Raw genomic sequence first — 21,745 nt, 5'->3', positions numbered from 1 at the left:
AGAACTGTAACAAATGGGAAATACTTATATCCTAAGTGAAGAAACAGGACACAAAATACGTATCCGTTATGCTTACCAGGGAATCTAGAAGCTAAGGCAAAGATAGTCATGTTTGACCACTGAAAATTCATAAAGTTCTATGACAAAAACATTATTAAAAAGCCAGAGGACAAAGGATATGGCAGGAAAACATTATAATATCTACAACAAAGGTTAATATCCCCAGTAAACAGTTTCTAGGAATTAAAATCCCATAGAAAAAGGGGTAAATGGAATGTACAGACAACTCGTAAAAGAGGAAAGCCCAGCAGCATGACCTCTGCGGTCAGGGAAGCACAAACTAGGCAAGGAGGAGACACTGACACTCGTGTGTGAGACCGGCAAAGAGTGGACGGAATGAGACTACCCAGCGCTTGTAAAGCTTCAGGGGAAAGGACACTGGCGTGCACATGTGCGGGAGCTCTTTGAGTGATACACTGAAAATGGGAGCATTTTGTTGTATGTACATTATATCTCAATAAAGTTGATTTAAACATTTAAAAGTACAAATATACATGTTTGTTGGTTTTGTAAATCCCATTTTGGAGAGTCAGTTCCACAGAAATAAAAGTACCGTATGGAAGAATATATGCAGATGGATGTTTTAGCGCAGCATTGTTTTTAGAGGCAAAAAACTGGAAACAATAGGAATGTTTGTCATTAGGAAAATAGCTGAATAAATCACAGTAGATTCTTACCGTAGAATATTATAAACCTATTTAAAAGAAGAAGTTAAATCGGTATCTATTGACCTGGAGGAATATGCATGTCATGTTAAAAAAAAAAGTGAGTTGTCAAGAAATGTGCATAGTACACTATTTTTGTCCCCAAACAGTGTATATTTGTTTATATTTAGTTTCTATCGGAAAGATAGAGGGGGGAAAATATAGATTGAGCACTCCAGGCTGTTAATATTTATTACTTCAGCAGACAGAATTCGAGTAGGATGTGGGGCAGATAGAATTTTTCTTTTACAAACTTTTGGATTATTTTGCTTGTACCAAATTAGCATAAATTAACTTTATAATTCTTTCAAGTCTTAAAGAAAATTTAAGAGAAAAAATGACAAAGACTATAAGGAAATATTGAATGTTTTATAATATAAAATAACAGAACAAAAAGATTACATTGGACTCATGCTTCGATTACAATTGTAAAAGTGAAATATGCACACGGATGAGGACTGGTAAGGAGAACTCAACACAGATCTCTAGAGTTTTTTAGAGTGTAGGAGTATGTATTCTTTTTTTTAAACCTGTGAATGCTGTGGGCAATAACCAGAATAGTTCTATTATGTAAAATATGCAAAATATGGATGCAGTGAACAAAGTATAGATAGGAAAGGCAAAAGTTAAATTTCTTGGGGCTGCTCCATGGTGTAGCGGTTAAGTTCCGCACTCCGCTTTGGCGGCCCAGGTTTGAAGGTTGGGATCCCAGGCACGGACCTATACCACTCATCAGCCATGCTGTGGCAGCAACCCACATATAAAGTGGAGGAAGATTGGCAAAGATGTTAGCTCAGGGCTAATCTTCCTCAGAAGAAAAAAAAAGTTGTTTAGCAAGGAGAGCAGGCTTATGAATAAACTTTTTCAATTTCCCCAAACTTTATGTAATATTACACCATCTTGGGAATAAAAAGTAACTCCTTCCCTCTAAAAAGCTAGGTTCTCTTTTTTGGAATCAATGACATCAGGAGAAAAGACAGAACACAAATTTGTATTGTGCTACAAAAAAAAAAAAAGCTAAAGCTTTGTGAGAATATACCCCCTAGGGATGAGGATTAGAAGGGAAGCATGCTGAGATCATTGAGGGTTTTCTAATTTTTATTTCCTTTATTGTTATACCGCAAATATACAAACCAAGAGTGGGGGGAAAGCTTTTAATTTGTGTTTTCCCCATTCCCAGAAGCTCTACCTTCTTTTCCAAATTATAAAAAGTCTCTGTTTTAAATACAAGCTGATCGGGTTGTCCCTGAAACACATGAACTCAAGCTCCTGACCTTGGGAAAGCGAATCAGAGATTCTATCGAGAAAGAACTGTGACCCAGCTCGGCTCGGCGGGGAGTTACTTAGGATGCAGGCTCACGCTCAGGTACAGCCTCAGCCCTGGGGGCCAGCGGGGTCACTGGGACATGTGACAGCCACTGTGTAAGGGACATAAGCGGAGAGGATCTGAAGCAGGCTGGTTCTGGGGAAGGAGGCACAGGACCTCCTTGGCAGCCTCGGCCAGGCTAGTGACTGTTATCTGCCCCCAAGGATGTTTTTGCAGTGTCTGCCCCCAAGGATGTTTTTTGCCATGTCTAAACGTGGAATGCAAATTGAACATAATGCAAGCGGGTCGCTTTTCTCTGCAATTTTAAAAACAAAGCAAATCCTAGACTTGATATGGCTCAAGTCAGCTGGAGCAGGGGGCTTCTCAGGAGTTGAGAGAGACTTGGGCCACTTCTAATTTGGTTTTTGAATATGAAGAAATATCAAATCAAGTTTAAAATTTGTAGTATACTTTATTTTATTTTTTTTGAGATTGGCCCTAAACTAAATCTGTTGCCAATCTTCCTCATTTTTTTTCCTCCCCAAAGCCCCCCAGTACATAGTTGTATATCGTAGTTGTAGGTCCTTCTATCATCTACGCGGGAGGTCGCCACAGCATAGCTTGATGAGCAGTGTGTAGGTCCATGCCCAGGATCCAAACCAGCAAACCCCGGCCCCTGAAGTGGAGCACGTGAACTTAACCACTCGGCCATATGCTGTAGTATATTCTAAATGTTTACTTCAAATAATTAACACTTTCAACACACAAACATTGCATTTATAATAGTGCTATTCTAAAGACGGCTACAGAATTTTATAGATATGGATGAAGATACATATATTTTCTTTTTGGAATGAACAGATATTTTGAAAAGTCAGCAAACAGGATAAATTTGTTTTTTAATAGTGTATTAGTAACATTTTCAAATATGCTCAGTATCTTTTCTTTAATCTCTAGCAACATTTTCAGGTAAAGAACATCTAAATTTAAAGCAATAGATACAATTTCTCATTTGAAAAAGTACAGTAAATACAAAGGGAAAATTTTACACATATATGTATAATATCCTATCTATCTATCTACTCATAGTGTACTCCAGGTGTTCTGGTTTGATAAAGGAAGACCAATTCAAGGTAATATGATAAGCATCTTCTTTTAATCCTGCCAATGTGTCTCTGACTCATGCACACCCTTGTATGGAGATGAGGCTCTTGGAGAATGTGCAACCTGGCCACTCGCCCATGGCAAGCCCTGCTATGAGACAGCCAGAGCCGCTGGGAGTGGACAAGCCTGTGATGCGGAATCAAAGGACGTCAGCTGAAATTGCAATTGTGCCATTTCTTGCGTCAACTCTGAGTCTATATCCTCCACAGCGAGATGGAGACAGTAATAAAACCTCTTGACAGGGTTGTGGGGGAGATTAAATGAGATAGCGCATAGGATGATGCTCAGCACAGGGCTTAGCACAAACATTGCTCAACTGTTTGCTTCCTTAGATTGCCTCTTCCTGGCTCAATGTGAGGGCTACACTGGATGACGCATGTGAAAACAAAGGCTGGTTATAATTAGAAGTGGGTCACAGGGGCCCTCAGACTATGTCAAGACAGCATGTCTGTTTGTGTGTACATGGTGGTCGTGGAAGGTCTTTGACTCCCAGTTTCCCGGACACAGATATTAGACCTCAAATGCTAGAATACTTTTTAACTTCCTTCTGAGTCCCTCCCCTTTTGGCCGTCCCCAGATCTAGCTGGCTTCTCAGAATGGTTCTGGAAATGCAGAGGGGCGAGCTCATGGGCAAGAAACTATGGGTCACAGCTCCTGACACTCAATTAATACTTCGAGGCTGCATCCACATGTCCAACAAGGCCCCTGTCTGCTCCCTCTGACCTTCCCTCCCTCTCTCTCCCATCTTTTCTTACACTGCAGCCACTCTGGCCTTTTTTCTGTCTGTAAAACATGTCAAGATGCATTCCTGCCTCCTTCCCTTGCTCTTGTTCCCTCTTTCTAGAACATTCTTCCCCGAATCCCCACATGGCTGGCCCGCTTCCTCTCATCATTTAGATCTTCACTAGGCCCTACCTTCCAGGAAGGCCTCTCCTGCCCTCCTTAGCTAAAGAGCCACACCTCACTTCCTAGCCACTCTGTACCCTATTATGCTATTTTGTTTTCTTTATAGCACTTACCACCACCTGAAATTATCTTCTTTGCGAATTTATTATTTGACACCCCACAGAAGCAGAAGCTCATCTGTCTTGTCCATACTGCATCCCCACACTCAGAAAATACTCGTCAGGGGGTGAGTGACATCGGCAAAGGGAGTCGATTGTATGGTGACGGAGGGTGACAGACTTTTAGGGGTGATCACCTCATAGTGTATACAGATGTCGAACTAAAATGTTGTACACCTGAAACTTATATAATATTATATACCAATTTTATCTCAGTAAAAAAAAAGAAATACTTGTTAAATGAATGGATGAGTGAAAGCCTGTATGACATCTTTATAGCAAAATGAATAGCTTCCTCCTGGGTGATCCATGGCAGTTTATTTATTCCTTTATGCAGTGCTTATCCTAGTTATGGTAGATTGATACATTGGTGCTCTCCAATGAAACAGAGCATCCAGTATTCATGTTCTTTTTTTTTTTTTTTTTTTTGAGGAAGATTAGCCCTGAGCTAACTACTGCAATGCTCCTCTTTTTGCTGAGGAAGACTGGCCCTGAGCTAACATCCATGCCCATCTTCCTCTGCTTTATATGTGGGATGCCTACCACAGCATGGCTTGCCAAGTGGTGCCATGTCCGCACCCGGGATCTGAACCAGCGAACCCCAGGCCGCCGAGAAGTAGAACACGCAAACTTAACCGCTGCACCACCGGGCCGGCCCCCATGCTCTTTTATAGTCCCTCACATATTAACTCTGGGATTGGCCATGTGACTTGCTTTGGCCAATGAGACATTAGCAAGAGCGACACAAGCAGAGGCTTGACAAGTGCTTGAATGCTGAGGTTTGTCCTCTTGGGACACTGTCTCTTGACGTCCTGAGTTACCTGGTAAAGAGGCCCAGCTACCCTGATGAAGAGACCACATGGAGAGACAGGTGAGCCCAGCCAGCCCCCACTGTTCCAGCCATTCCAGCTGAAGTGCTGGAAATGTGAGTTGAAGAAGCCCTCTTGGACATTCCAGCCCCAGCAGATACCAGGTAAACAGAAGAACCGCCCAGCTGAGCTCAGGCCAGATTGCAGAACTATGAGGAATAAGAAATCAATTATTTTTTTTAGAAGTTTGGCATGGCTTCTTACATGGCAATCGGTGGCTGAAACATCGCTTTATCTTCCATTATAAATGGTTGTGTATGAGTCGACCCTCTTCCCCCACTAGACTGTGAGCCCAAGGCAAAGGGTTGCAACATAACTATCTGTATCTTTCCCACTTTGCATGGCATCCTGCACAAATTGAAGTCAATCCGAGAGACTAGGTCAATAACTGATTCAAAGATGTATTGAGCTCCTCTACATGCTAGTCTCTGTGCTACTCGTGTGAGGCTAGTTGTGTGTTCGTGTGGCAGGGATGGAGAGGTGCAAAAAGAAGTCGTGGAGATTCACTGCGCAAAGACATCACAGGCTGTTCCTTGAGGTCAGAGATCACGCTCAACTCCCAGCACAGTAGCCCAAGTGCAGGAGGTGAAGATCAGTGTCCAGAGAGGTCAAGACAAAGGTCTCCGGGAGCCAGAGAGGGCACGGCTGCCACCCCGGATACGGGAGACCCAGGGAGCGGCTTTAGAGCTGAGCGTCAGCTGTGTTCTAGCTGCTGTTTGAAGGCACGGGGAAGTTGGCAAAGTGACCCCAGTCATGTTCTCATGTGATCTTTAAGGCCATCCTGTGAGGTGTTAGCGGGGTCGTTTTACAGCTTGTCCTTGGTCACACAGCTTGTGAAGGACGCAACAGCCAGGCTAACATGACTAAGCTCCCTGCAGACCCTGAAGCCAACTCCGCTGCCCTCTCCCTGGCCCCTGAGGTTTGGGGGCCATACCCCTGTCCCTGGACCCTGGGCAGGCACACACCCACCTGACCTCCTGGCCCCCTTTTCCACAGGACCAGTGCTCTTTGGGAGAGAGAGAGAATAAGGCAGGTGCTTAACCGTGAAGCTCAAAACAAGGGGCCAACCCAGTGGCGTAGTGGTTAAGTTCGTGGGCTCCACTTCGGCAGTCCGGGGTTTGCAGGTATGGATCCCTGGCGTGGACCTAGCACTGCTCGTCAGACCGCTCTGTGATGGTGTCCCACATAAAATGAAGGAGGACATGCACAGATGTTAGCTCAGGGCCACTCTCCTTGATCAAAAAAAATCCTATCTATACTGCCTCCAAGTCCAAGTTGAAATAGAAAGGCTTATTTCTTCTTCCTTTTTTTTCCCCTCTTGGATGGAATTAAGCAAATTAAAATTCAGAGTTATGTCACAGTTTATCTCAAGTAGATTAGAAGCTATGATTGGTTATTTGAGGCTAGAAAAAAATTAATTTTACAATGAAAAAGAAATACATAAAAAAGTTTGAGGGGGAAGAGGGGATTCTTTTACAGCCAAACTTTTTCTAATAAAAAAGTCAAATAAACAGAAGAGTTAAAAGATCCAAAAATTGTGAAGAAGTTGCCATATTCACTTTACAAGTGGGTGCGTGTGTTTTCCTCAAAGATTTGGAGGTAATTTCAATTCTCCTATGTAACCATCATAGCATTTTCACACCTAAAAGGTTAACTATAATTAAACAGAATCTTTGGGGCCGGCCCGTGGCCGAGTGGTTAAGTCCACGCACTCTGCTTTGGCGGCCCAGGGTTTCACCGGTTTGAATCCTGAGCGCTGACATGGCACCACTCATCAGGCCATGTTGAGGCGGCATCCCACATGCCACAACTAGAAGGACCTACAACTAAAAAAATACACAACTATGTACCAGGGGGCTTTGGGGAGAAAAAGGAAAAATAAAATCTTAAAAAGAAAAATTTAAAAATTTGAACAGAATCTTTGAACACAGATGATAACTTTTATCTCTGTTTCTTATCTGGGAGCACAGGAAAGTTGGCCAGGGTGCTGGGCTAAATGTGGGGGGGTGGGAAAAAAAGAGCTTTCTGATCCTCAAAGGCCCGGACAAATGTGTGAAGTTGGCATCATTCAAAGGTGTGTTTAAAACCATTTATGGGGAGTTCCCAGCTGCCTGGATTGTGAGCACGAGTAATTACCTGCCTGTGTAGCAGCAGCCCTGGGCCGACCTCACTGACCACCAGCGTGAAAATGGCACGAAAAACAGAAGTGAATGGGTCCTTGAGACATGAAACAAATTGTAGCCACAAGTCATCTTTGCAAGCACGGGGGGAGAAAGAAAGAAAAGATTCAGCACAAATAATTTCTGCTGTGAATGAACCTGGGTCTTCCCAGGGGGAGATGTGGGTGGGGGCAGTTTGACTGAGGAAGGAAAGGAGGCTCCAGCAGGAGGAAATTCCTTGCTGTGTTAAAGTAATAAAGAATGTGCTGAACTTCACTCTTCCCACCTCTGCCGGCTCTGGCACAGGGAGCCTTCCCGCCCCCAAAGGTTTTGCAGAACCCTGCTGCGCATTCTGAAACAGGACGGAGCCTGCAGTCCTGCCTCCTTTCCCTACTCTTCTCGCCCCCTCTCTACTCCCCACAAACTGTTTCTCTTCACCTGAGTCCCTAAATGTCCTCATCCATACAATGTAGATGATCACATCTGCTTGCAAGGCAGTTCTCAGGCAGGGCTAGGTGGAGCAGTGTGGGTGAATGTGTCTGACACAGCGTCAGGAACATTAGAACAGGTCCCAAGTAAATGGTGTCTGAATCATTCCTGGGGAGCCCCTGCCCTTGTGGAAACTACATTTCCCAGGCTTGCCCATTGGCTCATGGCTGGGCTCAGCCAATGGGAGATGCAAGTGGAAGCTTGGCAGGTAGAAGCAAGAGGGAGGGGGAAGGGTATTTCTCCCTCTCTCCCTCTGCTGGGGGGTGGGATGGTTGCTGACCCTCCTCTGTAGTTCCAGCTCCCCGCCAGACAGCCCCTCCCTCTGTGGTCCCAGTGTCCACCAGGTGCCCCCACACATCAGTTCCTAGAGACGACTCTAGCCTCTGGGCTCTGGTGACACCACGTCTGGTCCTGGGGGTAGCAGAGGCTTCCTGTTGCTGCTGCTGCTTTCTGGGTTCCTTCGCTGTCTGCTGCTTAGCTCCCAACTCTTCTATCACTTGTGCAACCAACTCTTGTTAACTCTGTCTGTTTCACAGAATGACAGCGGTTTCGATTCTCCTGACTGGACTCTGGCTGATACACACAATAACTGTTCAGACCAAGTATGCAGCAAAAGGACAACTCAGCAGGCTTGGAGTGCTCAAATGCTGCACATTCCAGAGAAGGGATGGGCCCTTGACTGGCTCCTGGGAGATAACCTATAAACTTTTAGAATATCCCGCCTGATAAGAGAGTCTTTGTATACCTGGGGCCTTGGGCTAACACCCGCAATGGGATTTATAGAGAACGCCTGTTTCTATTTGCCTGGGGCCTTGTGCCACACTGTTTTAGCCTGACTTGGCTGATGGGGTAGTAGTGAAGACTGAGTACCTGTGGTCAGCCATGCAGGTGCTCCAACCCTCCGTGACTGACCCTCAAGAAAAAGCCTGAACACCAAGGCTCACATGAGCTTCCCCGGTTGGCCACATTTTGTACATGTTGTCACACATTGTTGCTGGGAGCATCACACACTGTCTGAAGGACTCCTCTGGGCGAGGACTGCTGGAACCTCACATCTGGTCTCTCCTGGACTCTGCCTGAGGCACTCGGTCCTTTCCTGACTTTAATCTTTATTCTTTTGCTATAATAAACTATAACCATGAGTATAACAGCTTTTCTGAGTGGAGTCTTTCTAGCAAATCATTGAACCTAAGGGTGGTCCTAGGGACCCCCAACACACCAATTGAAAAAGAACCTTTTTTTTTTTACAGACAAAACGTCTAGGGCCCCCAGAGTTTAAGTAACTTACCTGAACTGAATGCGGTTCTACTTGACCCTAAAGCCCCGGCCCCCTCACCAGGCCACGCTGACTTTCATAAGGACAGGGCAGGGGGTGAGGGACACGGGAGCAGAAAGACCACTTGATTGAAAATTGGAAGCAGATGGCTGTGAAGGCCCCTTCTGGCTCCAACAGCTTATAAATCTGTAAGTCAATAAACACCTATGGAACTCTTGGACTAAGCAGTCATTTGCTTGCCGGGGAGTGAGCGGAGAGGGTCTGTGTGGGCAAGGCCAGCCTCGCTGCAGAGGGAGGGAGGACTGGAGAGGAACGGATCAGGGTGGAGGACTGCAGAAGTCCAGGCAGGCAGGCTGGCAGCCCGGACTGGGGGAAGGAGGGCCAGGGTGGACTCAAGCGACCGGGCAGGAAATGGGCTATTGAACATCTCCTGAACATCTCCGCTGGGAACCTTGTTTTCCATCCCTCCCCCATACCAGGGAGTGTCCCAGGTGTCCGCATTTCAATAAATGATATTGGCTAAAGCCAGAAATACAGCATCCTCTCTGATCCCTCCATTTCCCTTGCTTCACCTGCCCACAGCAAATCATGTGAATTCTATTTCGGAAACATATCTGACGTGGGTCCTCTTTTCTCTCTCTCCCTCCTCCTCTCTCTCACTTCCTCCACCTTCGTCCAGACCAGCCTTTTGCCTTTGCGCTGGTTGTTCTCTCTGCCTGCCTGACTGGTCCCTTCTCATCCTTCCGGTTTCAGCCATTACGTGGCCTCTGCAGAGAAGCCTTCCCTGCCCACCCCAGGGAGAGGTCTGCTCTCTCCTTCTCTCCACAGAATCCTCTTTTTGTTCTTCCTTTATGGGTTTTCTTACTCTAACAACAACAACTAGTATTTGTTGCGTACACTTACAGTGTGCCAGTCACTGTTCCAAGCATGTTACATTATATTAATTCATTTAGTCCACACTTACCCAACTTTGTCTTAAATTAATTTTAAAGCTAAGGAAACAAGTTTTAAACTATTGCCTCAGCTAGACTGTGCACATTATTAGGGCAGAGATCTTGCCTGTCCTGTTTGTTGCTGATCCCCAGAAGCCAAGCATACAGCCTGGTCCCTAAGGAGGAACTCTGTATGTATTTGCTGAAGAGACAAAGAAGAATGCAGATGATTGAATGTGGAGAATGAGGGGAAAGAAGATGTCAAGGATGGCCCCCAGTTTCCGGGTTATGCAACTGGGTGGTGCCATTAGCAGAGGTGAGACGCTCCGCAGAGGGAGCTGATGGGCGGACTGGAGACGGCAATGAGCCGGGTTAGGGAGTGTGGAGCTGAAAGGCAGTTATTAGGCTGCACTGGGTCTGGCGCTCAGTCTGGGGCAGTGGATCTGGGTTTAGGAGCGGTCAGCATGTAGGTAGACATTTACCTATGAGTGAGATAAGACAGCATTTGTCTTTTTGTGACTGGCTTATTTCACGTAGCATAATATCTTTAAGGTTCATCCATGTTATAGCATGAATCAGAACTTCCTTCCTTCTCAAGGCTGAATAATATTCCATTGTATGCACAGACCACACTTTGTTTATCCATTCACCTGTCTATGGACACTTGAGTTGCTTTGGCTATTATGAATAATGCTGCTATGAACATGGTGTATAAATATCTCTTTGAGCCGTTGCTTTCAATTCTTTGGGTTATATGCCCATAGTGGAATTGCTAGATCATATGGTAATTCTGTTTAATCTGTTTTTTTTCTTTTAAGTATGCTTTTTGGTGAGGAAGATTGGCCCTGAGCTAACATCGGTTGCCAATCTTCCTCTTTTTGTTTTCCTCCCCAAAGCCCCAGCACCTAGTTGTATATCCTAGTTGTAGGTCATTCTAGTTCTTCTATTTGGGATGCTGCCACAGCATGGCTTGATGAACAGTGCTAGGTCCGTGCCCAGGATCCGAACTGGTGAACCCTGGGCCATCAAAGCAGAGTGCATGAACTGAACCACTTGGCCATGGGCCAGCCCTCTTTTTATTTATTTTTTTGCTGGGCTGACATTTTGCAGATCTTCCTCTATTTTGCATGTGGGTCACCGCCACAGCATGGTCCAGGTCTGCACCCAGAACTGAACCTGGGCCACTGAAGTGGAATGCCTGGAACTTAACCACTAGGCTGTGGGGCTGGCCCCTATCTGTTTAATCTTTTGAGGAACTGCCATGCTATTTTCCACAGTGGCTGCACCATTTTACATTTCCAATAGCAATGTACAAGTGTTCCACATTTCTCCACATCCTTGCCAACACTTGTTTTCTGGGGTTTCTTGACAGTGGCCATCTGGAAAGGCATGAATGAGGTGATATCTCACTGTTGTTTTAAGCAGCTATTTTTTGGAATGACTTTTACGTGGCAATACATAAGTAACACACCATTTCATTTTGTGAGTTCCAGGAAGGGAGTGGTTATTGGTTTCAAATACAGCTGAAAGATTGAGCAAGAGGAGAACTGAAACAAAAGTCCTCCAGAGTCATCACAGAACAAAGGCTGGGGACCTTGGGCAGAGCAGATCCAGTGGAGGCGGGGGTGGGGGTGGGGTTAGGGAGCTGTGGCGAGACTTGCAGCAAGGAAGAATAAGGGCAACTTTTTAAAGGAGTCACCTATATAATTTTTATGGGTTGTCTATGTTCTTTCCTGTGAGGGAGAGAGAAATGGAAGGGGGTGCAGTCAGATGGTGGGTTGCATTCTCTTCATTTTGAAGCTGGAAAGGAACCGATCACATTTAAATACCTCTGGCACCTCTGGCACCTCTGGCAGGGCTGGGACTAGAATCCCAGCTGAATGGCTCCTGAGCTCGCACATTTACCAGAATGCTTTGCTGGCTTGCCCAATTCCGAAGCAAAATAAAAACAAGACTAATATCAACCAGCAACATTCTGATTTCTTTCCCCTTGATGACTACTTTGAGTCCTCCTTGGGTGTAAATATTAAATATTTAATTATTTCAAATATTCTCTCTCTCTCCCTGCAGTGTCCTGCCTGGCCAGGGTGAAGATACATGTTTAATCTGCCCCTTGGGCAGTCCAGCTCCATGTCCTTCCTCCCCCATGCATCAACTCTTGCTCAGGACTCTTCTGAGCAAAGCACAATGTATAGTAGATCCCTAATGACTTTTTTTTTTGGTGAAGGAGATTGGCCCTGAGCTAATATCTGTGCCAGTCTTCCTCTATTTTGTATGTGGGTCACTGCCACAGCATGGCTTGATTAGTGGCATAGGTCTGCACCTGGGACCCGACCCCATGAACCCGGGCCGCTGAAGTGGAACACGCTGAACTTAACCACTACGCCACCAGGCCAGCCTCTAATGACATTTTTTGAAAGAGAAAACAAAACACCCCTATGGCTAAAATTGCTGGGGGTTTCCAAGTCAAAGGCCCTTCACAAACTGCACCATGAACACCCTCTGGGGGGTGCTGGGACTGGGTCCTTGCACATGGAATATGTTCCTGCTTTATTCACATGTGTGATTCATGGACACTCCACCATATCGTGCATGTGTATTTTAGCTGTTTATGTAAAGGCAGACTTGTTCTGAGGGTCTTCTGACTACAAAATCCCCAGGCCCAGGCACAAGCCAGTGTTTACCAGGCCCAGGTGTTATGGTTTGTATGAAGAAGCTCCCCGAGGGGTGAGTGCAGGCCTCTGGACTCATCACAGACACCACCTTTGAGTTTATTGGGTCCTCGTTATTCTTCAGTCTGCTAGAGCGTGGAGATGTTCTAGACTCTTTCTATTCATTGTCACCAGCCCCTGATGAGTCACTAATAACTATTCAGCCCCATGACTCCCCCTGGAGGGTGGAGAGAACCTGTAGGTGGCTGCTTCTCCTCCTACTTTGCAGTGACAGGAAAACCATCCCTCAGTAACCCTGAAGCTTTGTTGCGGGCCTATTCGGCCCACGGTCACACACTCAGAGGAGAGCAGGATGGGTGTTAATTTTGTTGCTTGGGAACTGAGGATGCACAAGAAGCCGAATACTGCCCTCAGACTCCCAGTCAAGGGCTCTTTCATCACGTGACAAGAAAATCATGCATTTGCACATGAACATTGATTTGACTTTAGCTATTATATTATGTTTTCTTTTTAGTAAACCATCAGTGATCAACATGAAGGAATTTCCTATTGCAGAAAAAAGATAAATGTGGAGTTGCCCAGACCAGGGCTAAAATCTGGGCTTTGTCATTCATTCATTCAACTGCTATTTACATTGTACCTACTATGTGCCAGGTGCCAGGGATATGGCAGACAAGGAGCTGCCTTAGTAGCTAAAGGTGGAAAGATGACAATAAGCAAGTGTGATGGTTAATTTTATGTGTCAACTTGACTGGGTCATGGGGTGCCCAGATATCTGGTCAAATATTATTCTGGGTGTTTCTGTGAGAGTGTATTTGGATGAGATTAACATTTTATCAGTGGACTGAGTAAAGCAGATTGCCCTCCCCAATGTGGGTGGGCCTCATCCAATCAGTTGAAGGCCCGAATAAAACAAAAAGGCTGAATAAGAGGGAACAACACCTGCCTGACTGCCTTCAATCTGAGACATCAGCTGTCTTCCTGCCTTTGGACTCAAACTGAAACATTAGCTCTTCCTGACTCCTGAGCCTGCCAGTCTTCAGATGGGAACTACACCATTGGCTCCCTGGTTCTCGGACCTTTGGACTCAGACTGGGACTAAATCATCGGCTCTCTTGTGTCTCCAGATTGCTGACTCGCCCTGCAGATCCTAGGCCTTGCCCTCTTCCAAAATCCTGTGAGCCATTTCCACATAACAAATCTCTCTCTCCACACACATGCGCACGCACACATCCTATTGTCTCTGTTTCTCTGGAGAACTCTGACTAATACAACAAGCAAACAAATCATCAATTTGGACAGTGATAAATTACCATGAAGAAAACAAAACATGATCGTGGAAAAGAGAGGGGGTGGTACTTTAGTTATGGAGGTCAGGATTGCCTCCCTGAGGAGGCAGCCTTTCAGCTGAGCCAGAGCAGGAGAGCAACAGCCATGTAAAAGAGGGGGAGAATGGATGGGCAAAGGCCCTGCAGTGGGCAGGCTTGTGGGGAGTTGGAGGAACAGAAAGAATACCAGTATGGCTGAGGGGAGCGTGGTGGGAGAGGAAGGCAGGATGCAGGGCGTTAGGGCCTCATGGTCCATGAGGATGAGTTTGGACGTTATTCGGAGAGCAAGGGGAATCCTTTGGAAGGTTTTAAGAATGTGTGTAACCCTCTCGCTTGCTTTGCATCCCTAGCTTGCTGTGTGATCTTGGGCAAATGAATGTAGGTCTCTGAGCTTTAGTTTCCCAGCATTGTAGTCAGGATCAAATTAGATAATATAAGAGAATGAGTTAGTACTGGGTCTGGCCCAAAGAAGTGGCTGTAGAAATGTCAGTTTCTCTTCCTGGTTGTTCACTAGGGGCAATGATTGGCAAATGCTGACACTAAAACAAGCTGCTGAAGTGGAACTGGCATGAATTTTCTGGAAGACAGTATACAGCACATCTTTTGACAAGGGACTCCTCTGCTAGGATTGTAGCCTAGGGAAACAATGGGAAACAAGGACAAAACGTATACCAAGGATGTTCATCACAATATCATTTACGCATGGAAACAACTGAGTGTCTGAGATAAGGGATGGTTTAAAGACACTTGGGTACATTAAAACAAGAGCTTTGGAGTCAAATGGACTTGGGTTCAAACTGTGGCTATTCAACTGCATCCCCTGGGTAACTTCTGGCAAGTAATCCCATTCTGTAACTCTCAGTCAACTCAGAAAATGGGGCTAACAAGAGCAACACCCACCACTTAGGGTTGTGTGAGAATTAAAAGAGAGCGTACGTGCAACCCAGCAGGCCTCCAATCCATGGGAGCTGTCTACTTTAAAAAAGCAGAAAGTTATATTTATATAATGATCACTATGCTAAAGATTGCTTAAGTTGATCTGTAGATTTAATGCACTGCTAATTAAAATCCCACAGTTTGTTTATGGAACAAGTTTTATTTGGAGGATTTATGTGGAGGAGGAAAAGCCAAGAAGAGGCAAGACACACTCTAAGAAGAATAAGATGGAAGGACTCACCCTAGTAGATAGTGATATCAAGCCTTATTCTAAGACTATGATGAGACAGTGGCGTTGACACGGGGATGGACAGACTGACAGTGCTACAGAATAGGCAGCCCAGAAACAGAGCCATTGAAGTGGGCCTTTCACGTATGACATACAAACAGAACATAAATGGAAGTTTGATATAGGACTAAAGCAGCACTGCAGATCAGCGTGGAAGGAAAAGATTATCCAACAAATTGTGCTGGGGCAATTGATTATTCACACGGGAAAAATCAGCTGGCTCCTTCACACCATATAAAAAAATTTCAGACAAAGTCAGAACTTAAGTGTGAAAAGCAAAATTTTAAATCTTTAGAAGAAAACATAAAACTGTAGGCACTAGCCATATGTGGCTATTTAAATTTAATTTTAAAGTAATTAAAATTAAATAAAATTTAAAATGCAGTCCCTAAGTCACACTAGCCACAGGTCAAGCGCTTGGCAGCCACATGTGGCTGATGGCTACTGTACTGGACAGCACAGATAGGGAACATTTCCATCACTGCGGAAACTTCTATTGGACGGAACTGATACAGAACATCTTTCCAACCTTGGGACAGAGAAACATCTCTTTAAAAAGACAAAAAATGCTATCTACAAAAGAAAATACTGATAATTCAACAACATTAAAATTTTAAACTTCCATTTATCAAAATATACTACTAAGAAAATGAAAGGACAAACCACAAACTGAAAGAAGACAGCACTGACAATAGAGAACTCCTACATATTGGCTACCAAAAAACAACAAAAGGGGGGCTGGCCCCATGGCCGAGTGGTTAAGTTCGCACACTCTGCTGCAGGTGGCCAATGTTTCATTGGTTTGAATCCTGGGCGCGGACATGGCACTGCTCATCAGACCACGCTGACGCAGCGTCCCACATGCCACAACTAGAAGGACCCACAATGAAGAATATACAACTATGTACAGGGGGGCTTTGGGGAGAAAAAGAAAAAAAATAAAACCTTAAAAAAAAAAAAAAGGCATGAATGGGCATTTCAGAGAAGTAGCATGATTATCCAATAAACAGATAAAAGATTTTCAATTTCAGGGAAAAGCAAATTAGACCCCAATGAGATTCCATTTATAGCCACTAGATTGGCAAAAAATAAGTTTAACAATACCTAGTTGGAGAGGATGTGGGTCCATGGTGGGAATATAAATTAGTACAAAAATTCTGGGAAACAGTTGGCATTATCTCGTAAGGTTGAATATCCTAGCAATTCCTCTCCTTGTGCATATCCAAGAGGCATTCCTGCATATATGCATCAGAAGACAGGCACAAGAATGTTCATAGCAGCATTTTTTTGTAATAAAAAAACTGGAAACAACTTAAATGCCCAACAAGAAGAAAACAGGTAAATATATTGTGGTAATTCGCAATGGAATATTATGTAGTAGTGAAAAGGATGAACTACAGCTACATAACCTCAAAATGAACCTTAGATAATGCTGAGTACAGAAATTCCTTGAATGCTACCTGTGACACCATTTTTATAAAGCTCAAAAACAAGCAAAAACTATACAGTCCATTGTTTAAGCATACATACATACTTGATTTTTTTTCACAAGTTTCAATAAACTAAAAGTTACCTCTGGGGTTGGGCAGGGCATAATAATACAGGGGGCCTCTGTATCTGGTAATGTTCTAGGTCTGCATTCGGGAGGTGAGTTCATGGGTGTCATTGCATTCTCATGCCCTAAAATTTACATGTGCATCACATGTATCCTTTTGTATGCATCAACTGTAAATGAAAATGTAATAAAAAAAGAATGGCTGATTTTCTCCTTTTCTTTTTACTTTGCTGTATTGTTCAAAAGGTCCCTCCCCCTAAATAAATGCTTTTGTTTTTCTAATCGGAAAAAAAAGAAATATATTAAAATACCTGGGAAATGACGTGCTGAATTCAGGAATCATTTACAAGTAGAATTGCGTTACGATGTTCAGAAGAAAAGGCGTGAAGAAAGCATATTTAGGGGGTGACCTGATTCCCTAGGTCATCTTCTAACCACCGTGTGCTCCAGCTCAAACCTTCCTGAAGGTGGCTTTACCCCAAGATTTCCTTTCAGTTAATGGCTTGGGGTTCAGGAGAAGCAGAGGCCTTTGCAAACTTGGAAACCTAGTTTTGAATGCCAGCTCTGTCATTCAGAAGCCGTGTGTCCTTTGACAACGTATGTAACTTCTCTGAGATTCAGTTTTCATGACTGTAAAAGTACAGTGATGTTTACTTTGAACTTTCTTTGGGTGGGTTAAGGTTAAAATACATTGTGTCCATCTCCTGGTGAGTACGCGACAAATGCCAGCACTTTTATTGTGACCTCCCTGCCCCAATAATGATCATACCTTATTACAGTGTAGCCCTTTACAGTTTGCAAAGGTGGGGGGGGCAATATTCATCATCTGATCCTAAAAAAGCCTCATTCTTATTAATAATATAGCTTACATGTATAGAGTACAGGTATTTGCTATGTTCATAAGAATTATGTAATAGAAATATGTAATTATGAAATAGTGTAACATGTTCATAAGAATTATGTAATAGTGCTCAGTAAGTGCTGCAGGAATGAATGAATGCTTTCAAAGGTAGATGTGAGCAAAGAAATAGAGGACTGCTTCTGTGCCTGGAGAACTCATTTTATGAGGCTCCAAGCTGCCCCTAAAGCAAAGGCAGTCCTGAGTCTCCGTTATATGGAGGGGACCCTCAGGGCAGGCCCAGGACTCTGAAACTGCCCTGAGTCATTCTGGTGGACAGCCAGAACCTGGCAAGGGGCCCTGCTCTTGGCAAGAGGCCCCAGCAGACTCTCTTCCTGCTCTGGCTTCTGAAAAACTAGAGGTAAAAGACTTGGTGCCACCTGGAGGGCAAGAGTGGGTACTTCAGATGAAAAATGCTTAGAATAGAACAGCTCTTTTAGCTGGGGGGTGAGGGCGGCGATGGTGGTAGTGATGGTGAGAAGGTACCATAAAAATAATTTCTGCTTTTTTTAAATTAAAATTTTGAGATAATTGTAGACTCATGAGCAGTTGTAAGAAATAATACAGAGAGATGCTGTACCCTTTACCCAGTTTCCCCCAATGGTAACATCTTGCAAAACTATGGTATATAGATTCATGGAATATAATCGAGAGTCCAGAAATAAACCCAAACATTATGGTCACTTGATTTTTGACAAAGGTGATGACACAATTTAATAGGGGAAAGAATAGTCTTTTCTACAAATGGTGCTGGGACAACAGGATATCCACACGCAAAAGAATGAAGCTGGACCCCTACCTCATACCATGTACAAAACTAACTCAAAACAGGCCGAAGACCTAAGTGTAAGAGGTAAAACTATAAAGCTCTTAGGAAAAAATATAGAGATAAATCTTCATGACCTTGGCTTAAGCAATGATTTCTTACACAACACCAAAAGCACAAGCAACAAAGAAAAATAAATACATTGGACCTCATCAAAACACAAACCTCTTGTGCTTCAAAGGGCACCAAAAAGAAAGTGAAAAGACAGCCCACAGGACAGGGGAGGGTATCTGCAAATCATATATCTGATAAGGGTCTAGCATCCAGAATACATAAAGAAATCTTACAACTCTATGGTAGAAAGATAAATAACCCAATTTTAAAATGGGCAAAGGATGTGAACAGACACTTCTTCAAAGATACACAAATGGCCAGTAAGCACCTGAAAAGATGCTCGACATCTTTAACCATCAGGGAAATGCGAATTAAAACCACAATGACATACTACATCACACCCACTAGCATGGCTACAACCAAAAAGACAATGACAAGTGTGAGCGAGGACATGGAGAAATTGGAACCCTTATTGCTGGTAGGAATGTAAAGTGGTGCAGATGCAGTTTCTCAAAAAGTTAAATATAGTTATCATATGACCCAGCATTTTTACTCCTAGGTATATGCCCAAGAGAAATGAAAACAGCTTACACAAAAACCTGTACACGAATGTTCATAGCAGCATTGTTCACAGGAGCCAAAAGTGGGAATCCAAATGTCCCTCAACAGATGAATGCATAAACAATAAACAAAATGTGGTGCATCCATAAAATAGAATATTATTCAGCAATAAAAAGGAATGAAATACTGATTCATGCTACAACATGGACAGACCTTGAAAACATCATGCTAAGTGAAAGAAGCCAGACACACAATAGGCCACATACTGTATGATTCCATTTATATGAAAAATCCAGAATAGGCAGATCCATAGAGACAGAAAGTAGATTCAGTTTTGGGGGCATCAGGGAGGGGAGTAAGGAAAGGAGAATGATTGCTAATGGATATGGGTTTCTTTTGGGGGGTGACGAAAATGTTCTGGAATTAGCAATAAAGGGTACACAACTTTTTGAATATACTAAGAACCACTGAATTGTATACTTTAAAGGGGTGAATTTTATGGTATGTGGATTATATTTCAACTTTTTTTTTAAAGATTAGCACCTGAGCTAACATCTGTTGCCAATCTTTTATTTTCTTTATTTATTTCTTCTTCTCCCCAAAGCCCCCCAGTACATAGTTGTATATTCTAGCTGTAGGTCCTTCTAGCTCTGCTATGTGGGATGCCACCTCAGCATGGCCTGATGAGCGGTGCCACGTCTGCGCCCAGGTTCCAAACATGCGAAACCCTTGGCTGCTGAAGCAGAGTGTGCAAACTTAACCACTTGGCCACAGGGCCGGCCCCTCAATCTTTAAATACTTGTAAAATTAATAAATACTATCACAACCAGGATATGGATCTTGGTAAAACCTCCCAATTGTGTTCAGATATCCCTTATTTTTCCTGAACTTTCAGTATTCTGTGTTTTTAAAAAGGACTTAGTGATTATCATGAAGAATATATATTACATTTAAAAAATAATAAAAGCCCTACAATTATATAGATAAGCCCATACTTAGACCTGGAGTCACAACCCACAATTCTCATTCTTAGGAAGGTATTGTCAAAATTGTCCTTGGTATAGAGTTTTATAGAATTAACATCATAACAGGTTATTAACCCAACACAATTCATCTGTATTTCATCATCTTAGCACAACAATTCAAGTCTCTGGGGTTCTCTTCTGGTTTTTAACCATGAGACATACTTATTTCATCTCAATTATGAGTACTTCTACACTCTGCTTTTCTTGTTTAATGTCTCATTTGTTATAAGAAGCTTGCATACCGCCTCACAAGTCGTCAGTAATTCATTTATCCCTTTATAAAGGGTGTGGAATATTTCATCCAATGGATGTGCCATAATTCCCTTAATCATCTCCTTACCGCTGGGCATTTCGAGTGTTGTCAGTTATCTTGCAGCAAACTGCTGCAGTGGGCAATTTTATTTTCTTCTTTTGGATGATTTCCTCCAGATAAGGGGTGGGGTTTCCGGTAAAGATTTTGACCATCTTTCTGGCTCTCGACAATTTCACCTCGGCGCAAGATCTCCCTCCCCCTCCCCTACTTCCCCCCAGCCAGCAGACTCAGCCTCTGCAAATCCTGACGCTAAAGGCTGGCCCCTCCGCCGTCACCTCTCCTCTCACTTTGCTGTCAGCCCCTCCTTCTTCACCCGCCAGCCTCTGCCCCAGCCTCCTGCCGCTCCTCTCCACCTCCGGCTCACCAGGGCTCCTTCTCCTCCCCGCTAGGCTTCGGGCTGTCCCCTCCCCAGGCAAGCTGGTGCCACGCGTGGCAGCGCTGGGCCGTCCTCACTCGGCTTGGCCGTAGCCGATGCAATTTGGCACGTCTGCACACACCGTCCTTACCTTGGCCTCGAAGTGTCCCGCGTAGGTCCCTAGGAAGATAAACCCCGCGTGATGTTTCTCTTTCCCCTTCCTGTCCCTTCACTCCCCAGCGCTAGGCGGCGGGTCTACTACGGCGCTCCATAAACACCCAAAGCCCTTAAACAGCAACACTGAAGTTTCCACGCTGATCTTTTACTCTAGTTAGCTCCGAAGTTAATAAAATACAAAACAATTTGCACCAGGAGCAGATGTGCTAGGGCGTGGACAGATATGAATTATACCAAGAATTTACTGAGCACCAATGTTATCCACGGCAGTGAATAAAGACAATAAAAAGCAATAAAGTAAAAATATAATGTGTTAGGCGGTGATTCGAGCTAGGAAGAAAACCAGGCAGGGGAAGGGGACTGAAAGCGAGGAGCGGCTAGCTTCTCACACGTGAGAAGGTGACAGTAATGACAATACAAACAGCAGGTAACATGAACTAACTGGGCGTCTGCTCCAGGCCGGTGTGCTGCGGGCCTCACCTCCGAAGGTCGGTTTAAACTCCCGCCACAACGCAGCGACGCAGCGACGACTGCTCCTCACACTGCACGATAAGGAGAGCGCGAGGCGGAGACCGCGGCGCCGATCAGCGCCGAGTCTGGGCGCTCCCCTTCCTCCCAAGGCCCCGGCCCCGGCCCCGGCCCCGGCCCCGGCCCCGGCCCCTGCCCCCAGCCTCCCCCGCCCCTGCCCAGCGGGGACAGGGTTAACGCCGGAGGCGGCTGCGCGGCCGGAATG

At 44.5% G+C, this 21,745-nt stretch overlaps 1 long non-coding RNA gene across 1 annotated transcript in view; it reads right to left on the bottom strand.

The window, feature by feature from the left end:
* Positions 1–21,627, bottom strand: part of LOC123279625 (uncharacterized) — a 31,100-nt gene extending 9,473 nt beyond the window's left edge. Inside the window, exon 1 of the long non-coding RNA XR_006517826.2 lies at positions 21,493–21,627. This is a non-coding gene — a long non-coding RNA (uncharacterized lncRNA). The remainder of the gene's footprint in view (positions 1–21,492) is intronic.
* Positions 21,628–21,745: the final 118 nt, after the last annotated feature.

This window comes from Equus asinus, chromosome 21, assembly GCF_041296235.1.
Source record: "Equus asinus isolate D_3611 breed Donkey chromosome 21, EquAss-T2T_v2, whole genome shotgun sequence".
NCBI lineage: Eukaryota > Metazoa > Chordata > Mammalia > Perissodactyla > Equidae > Equus > Equus asinus.
Note: the sequence above shows the minus strand (reverse complement) of the source record. Positions and strands in the feature narration are given on the sequence as shown.